Below are 7,241 nucleotides of genomic sequence, written 5' to 3' on the forward strand. Positions count from 1 at the left end.
GCCACCTCTTTTGATCAAGAAATCACCACCCGAACACCACCTCACCTCCTCTCCACTCTCCACTCTCATCCCATCATTGAATTCTGCCAAGAAAAAAGAAGAGAAAAGTGGCAACCACCTTGCTTCCACCATCGTCCAAGCCACCTCCGGCAAGGCTACAACCTAGTTGTTTCCTTAGAAGACCACCCTCCACCATATCCTTCCATCCCCACTCGTTAATCACCACCAGAAGAAGAAGAAGAAGACGAAGGCATAAAGAGGTTGTCGGAAACCTCCCGCCATCCCACTGCCACCCACTGTCGTTTCATTGCCACCATATACCACCATCTTCGACCCTCATAACCACCGCAAGTCTACTCAACCCCTACCATTATCAATTCGTTTTGTGTTGATCAAAATTGCTAGCCAAACCACTCGTTTATATTATTTTTTATGTTTGTTTTGCTCTTCGGGGGCATGGACGACGAATAGGCGAATAGCACCTCTTATTCCAAACATTGTTTTAAAATATATCCTACCCTAGTTTAAAAACAATATTACAAAACTAGTACTAAGCTTTCAAAGTTTCAATTAAAATGCTCACATCCCCCCCCACCCCCCCACCCCTTTCCTTTAAAAATCCGTACAAACAGGTCCCAACTATTCCAAACTTCATTTTAATATGTTCATAAACACCCTTGGGTCGAAATTTATTACCAATCAGACCCAGAAGCCTTTCAAACTCCATTTTAAAATATTCATAATCTACCCTCACCCGAAACTTCTTTCAAAATAAGTCTAAATCAATAAACTTTCATTTATTTAAATAATTTAAACCCCATCTTGAGATTTATTTTCAAAATAAGTCCAAGTTTTAAACTTAGAATATAAATAAATCATTTTAGTCCCTTTTTTGGAAATTATTAACTAAATTAGTCCCATTTAATTTATTTTAAGGCCCTATGTTTTGGTAAAATTAAAAAATAGTCTCCAAATTTATATTAATAGGAAACTAAATTAATCTCAGATGTTCGTGTTCAAGAAAACATATCTCGGTTTCTCGCATCGAATAATCGAAACGACCCCACAATCACACTTTAAAGTGAGAGTTACGACCCCTCTTTTATATTTTTACATGTTTTGCGTCAGAATACATGTGCTATATGATATTACTTCATACAAAATAATCATAAAATATCATTTTTTATACTAGACTAGTTTATAAAACAATGGTTTGACATTTATATGTCGTAAGTACATAAACTAGTTCCAACATTAATATGTCCATGTGTTATATTGTTAGACTAATAACATATGCCTTGTTACTACAAAGCGTATACAAGAAACATAATTAGTTATAAAAGCTAGTGTCATATAGTATACATGCATACCAATTATGCTTGACTTTTATAAACTCTATGCAAATTCATTATGCCTAATAACTTATCCAATTATAAGTTAGGGCTGAGAGCTTTTCATCTACCTTAGTTAAGGGCTTTTTAGTGAGACTGTATAAATTAGATAAGTCTCAACACTTAGCATACCCACACTACTATAACCGTTAATCTTCTGAGTGAGAGACATATGTGTAGAATTATAACGGGTTGACATCTCCACTTAGGGTTTCTAGCTACAACCTCAACCGATCAATCGAAGCGGTTGATAAGTTTCTATTATCGTTACTATGACATATAATGAAGCGACATAGGGGAGGTACATATAGTCACATAGCTCGATTATAGGACTCGCTATAAATATTAACTAAAAACTATCTCTCTTACTACAAGCCATGGGCTTGGTTGTTTTCAAATATATTTTAAGTATGGATTTAGTATTATGCAAAGATACATTTTAGTATTCAAAACTTATTTACAAACATTTTTTTAAGTATGATTACACTTACAAATAATATACTTTTTAGACTTTTTAAAAGTATCATATTGTTGTTAGCAGAAAACATGTGACCCTCACCAACCTTGTGTTGAATCTCAAACTACATGTATTCTCAATGAATCAATAATTTCAAGCATGTAGACAATGGAAAATCATGGATTGAAGGCGATTTAATTTACTAGTTTTTGTTTTGTTAGCCTATCTGTTATGTCAATTCATGTACTACTACTATTTGTAAGAGCCTTGTATTTAAACTTAAAGATGGAATACAAATGTTATTTTGTTTATTGTTGTGCTTGTGCTATATGTTCAGTTTATATGTGATCTATGAACTTAGTTGCATAGCCCAGCATGTCCCGCCGCCTCGGCCGGGGGTGTGACATTTAGGGTCTACTTGCTTGAGTGTTGAACCGAACAAAACTTCGCCCTACATTATATCTTTTAAACACAAGCTTCACTAGGTTTAACCTATACAGTTACTTCCTCCACCAAACAACCCTTGTTTACTCAAGATTGTCATGCCTTTCTCACTCATATGCCCTATCATATGATTTCACAACTCTATTTTATCATTAAATTGATCCAAGTATTAAGATACAGTCATCATTCCTTTTACTGTGCAACCTTCCAAAAAATAAATTCCATGTTACAGCTTATCCTTCATAACTACAAGAGCACACTTGGAGATTCTTACCTAGTTACCCTGTCTAGAATATTGCAGTCCATCATTTGTCAAAGTGACAAAAGATTTCATGTTCTTTTGAAGACGTGAGATAAACCATAAATCTAGTTTCCTAACCATACCATCGTGCATCTTAATATGCACTATACCACTTCCTTTAATACTACACATCCCATCGTGACCCATTTTGATTGCGCCATTCCTCTCTTTAAAGGAGTCCAACCAGTCACAATCATAAGTTATATGATAAGATGCTCCCGAGTTCAAGATCCAAGCATCTGCAGAACTAGTTGTACATATAGTCAAAACTTCACCATCATCCCCTTCACCAGAACAGTCTTGAACGCAACAACATTGATGTTGTTGCTTGATTCAGCTTTACGATTCCTCTTCTTTAGCAATGGGAAATGTCTTCTAAAGTGCCCTTTTTTCCTTGTAGTTATAAATCTAATATTATTCGAAGCTTTAGATATGGACATGACTTTCCTCTTTTACCTCCACCTCTTTTTGATGTTCTTCCTCTACCTACAAATAAATTGGAACCAAAAAGATCTTCACTAAGCAACACCTTTCATTTCAGTTCTTTGGACAATAAATAATCATTCACATCATTCACAATAATCGTTCGCCTACCATATAACATCGTATCAATGAAATTCTTAAAAGAATTCAGCATTGAACATAAGAGGATAAGTGCTTGATTTTCATCTACAATCTTTACATTCATACCTTGTAAATCCAAGATAATCCTATATGAATTTATCCAAATGATCCTTCACTTGGGTACTTTCATATATCCTTAGAGTATACAAACATTGCTTCTGATACAGACTATTCGTGACATAATTGTTCTGATATTTGCCACAAATTTTCTCCTAAATGCCAGAAATAATTGTTTGATCCACAATCTCGTGTAGTACTTCACATGTCAAAAAAATAGTGTTATGCGTTGTTTCTAGAATATCCACCTTAACTATGTATGTCATGTCCTTTGGTAGTTTCGCTTCTCATTCCAATGTTGTTGCACAACCTTTTTGAACCAAGAGTTACCTCATCTTCGTCTTCCATAAAGTGAAGTCATTTAAAACCATTGAATTTCTCCATATCTAAATTTTGGGTAGACATATTCAAGCAACATAGAACAAACTGTAGATTTGATACCACTTGTTATGGATTAGATGACACTTTTCAAGAATCATAACAAATTTGATGCCACTTGGCAAGCTCTGATACCACTTGTTAGGAAGTAAAGCTAATAGCTCATGAAACCACACATACAAAAAAAGAGAGACAATATTTATGTGGCCCGGTCAAAGTGTCCTATGTCCATAAGTTGGAGGAAGGATTCTTATTCAAGAGTTCTTAAACAGAGATTACAAGTACAATTCAGTAGATATTGGCCTACTGCCTAGAATAAAAGGTACAACACCAATCAATGACTACCATAAGGATCCATATTTATAGACCGAGGATCATGTCGAAACTCCTAATGGGATGGGTGTAACATCGTGATTTTTCACCTAATTTTTTTTATTTTTAAAAACATTATTTAACATATTTAAGCAACGAAAGTCCTAATTATTGTATTGAAAACATCACTGGTGTTACTTTTAAAAACAATCCAATAAAATTTAATGTTACAAACTGGTACCAAAAACAATTGTAAATGAAACATCACGACAAGTATCAAATTGATATAATCTCTAAATAACATAGATAAAACTACACAAAAAGTCCCAACCTTACCAAGCCATCAATATCAAGCTACCTGTACCAATGCAAAGCCACAACAACAACCAAAGAAAAAAAGTGTCAGGATCAACAAACTGATTCAATCCAAGCAAATGGATAAGAAATTAAACATACTTCATACAAGGTGTTTAGGCATAAAATCAAATCGTATCAATCGACATCCATCGCTTGCTATCATTAATATATGTTGCATATATTATTTTGGACATTCTTTTCATCATAGTAATTATCTTATTATGTTCATCGCTATAATTACTTTTAATGTCACTTGCTACATGGGCCTAAAACATCTCTAAATCCCGAAAGAAAGGCCTTGTTTGCTACTAACATGACCTGGTGACCCAGTGTACCAAATGGGGAACAACTCCCATCTGTAACATTGTTCTTGGTGCTATGTGTTCACTACTCCGATTTTGCATGTAATAACAGGATGTGTTGTCATTCAAGGGTGGTAAAACAGTACTTCTAAATGCATACCTACACTCAAAGGTGATGCTTGATCCGACGTCTCCGAGTAGCCAACATCACTCCAATTCTCGTGGACCAAGTGCACAAGATATACCAATTTCTTATGATATTGGACACCCATTTCCAACAGTTTCATCAGTAATAACTTCACTCCACAAAGAATCATTCCTAAACGTCATGGTTTCATTAAAGGTTTTATTGGATCATCACCAAATTTAATGGAGAAAATGACCTCTCTCGTCACTTTCTTTTGAGTTCTTTCGATCAAATAAGAGAAAAAAAACATATCCTAGATTTTTCTCTTTTCTAGCCCTTGTACTTCTCTTTAGTTCTCCTACAACTAGAGAATGCCAAAAATTATCTCAAGAAGTACGAGGATCCATAATGAGGTTTGAGTTTTCATCATCTCTTGAAAACATTTCCTCGAAGAATTCCATATCTTTGGATTCTACAACGACACATGATTCACCATCCAGTAATCAGTATGCCTTATTGTTACTGAGCATATCCAATGAAGACACTCTTCATGTAAAATTCCAAAAATCATAACAGTTTAAAACTTCCAAAAACAACCCATAATTATAAAAATGTTTACAAAACCAATGTTTCCAAATTGTTTATCGAATATTAGAGTATCCAAAAATCATAATGTCATCAGACAGGATGATGTGTATGGTCACACCTTCGCCTTCCCGTGATCATCAAAAGTACCTGAAACCATAAACTAAAACTGTAATCCAAAGCTTAGTGAGTTCCCCCAAAGTACCATTACACAAACAGATAACATATACAATCAAACATGCTGGGTCCAATCAGCCATCGAATTGGAATACCCCAGGCCCAGTCAACCTCTGGGTCCAATCATCCTTGGGATGGAATACCCTAGGTTAGAATGCCAATATACAGTTGGTCCAGTCATCCTCGGGATGGAATACCCTCAGGCCCAATCAACCATCGCGTCGGAATGCCCCCGGTCTGCTAGCTCACGTACATAACGATAAAGCCTCAACCACAAATCAGAATATGTGGACATATAACATATAAACATATAACCGACCAACAACTATCAAACAAATCTATATATCACTACTGAACACTCGCATCCTATATACTAGGACTCAGATCTAACAGATTACTACAACATCACAACATACTATCACAGAGTAGGATATCTAATCCAACGGGCCGACCTTGGTGCCTTCGACCCGTAAATATAGTGAGAAAAACTCACCTCTCAGTCTAAGCAATATCACTAAACAGAACACGGCTCCGAATAGCAGTTCAATGCAAATTTATTCATCAAATAATGACCAATCTCAAATACAGCTCAAAATACCCAAAATACCCCTAGTTCAAACTTGGTCAAATCCCAGTCAAAGGTTAAAGTCAATCCAAACCCAAAAGTCTCACAGCTAAGGGTCATGTTGTGGCCTCTTAAATGGTCACGTCGTGATCCGAAAGAGTCCAAAATAGTCGACCATCGCCATCCTCGCGTCATGACACGCCAAACCCTCACGTCGTGAAGATGCCTAGATCAGAAGTTCTTAATGAAACTTTAGATCCTTTAAGACAAGCAACCAAACCTTCCATATAGTCTTATTCACCCCAAAGCATCATCATGGCTTTTTAGACATGCATGTCCAATACATGTCCCAACACCAACTACGACACAAATGGGGAAATATGACATCAAATCTCATGCAAGAGTCATAAAACTCCACCAAACTATAGATCTAGCAACTATAACACTTAAGGGGCCTTGGAGATCCATAAAGTTGGCAACTTTATGGATTCCAATAACTACATCAATTTGAATATAGAGAAATAAGCACAAAAATCTAGATCTAAGCTTAAGGACTCATAAAGGAATGAACTTGGAACTCACAACAGGTCTAGAAGGTGCCAAAATGGATGATAATGAGGCTTGAATGCAGGAATGACGAACTAGATGATCTTCTTCTTCTTCTTGGCTAAAAACACCACAAATGAGCTCAAAGACCAACAATGGATGCTAAGGTTTCAAAAGGCAGGATAAGGAGGTGATGGAGTGAACCCCTCAAAACTAGGGTTTCCCACTCCGACAATTCTCACGTTGTGAGTTATCCACTACGCACGTCGTGAGCCTCAAAATGGTATGCATGTTCATTTAATTTCTCACGACGCGTCAAGAAATCCCACGTCGCGAGAGGGGTTTGAAATTTTAACTTCATCAAAATAATAAAATGTGCACCTGAACATAGTGTTACACTTCATAGCTTGTAGCTCCCAATTTGGATCCATTATGATCGTGTGTCTGATAGTAAGTAACCCCCCCCCCCCCCCCAATAATCTTAAATAGTCTAGGTTAGGTTTTCTTCCCTACCATAAACCATAAGGATCAACAAGAATCATACGCCTAATGATCCTATTATGTACATAGCAAACAATCAATAATTTGTCCCCCTGTAGATTGTTTAGTAAACCTTGG

The sequence above is a fragment of the Lactuca serriola genome, chromosome 6 (assembly GCF_051521515.1).
Source record: "Lactuca serriola cultivar US96UC23 chromosome 6, Lser_US96UC23_V15, whole genome shotgun sequence".
In the NCBI taxonomy this organism is placed as follows: Eukaryota; Viridiplantae; Streptophyta; class Magnoliopsida; order Asterales; family Asteraceae; genus Lactuca; species Lactuca serriola.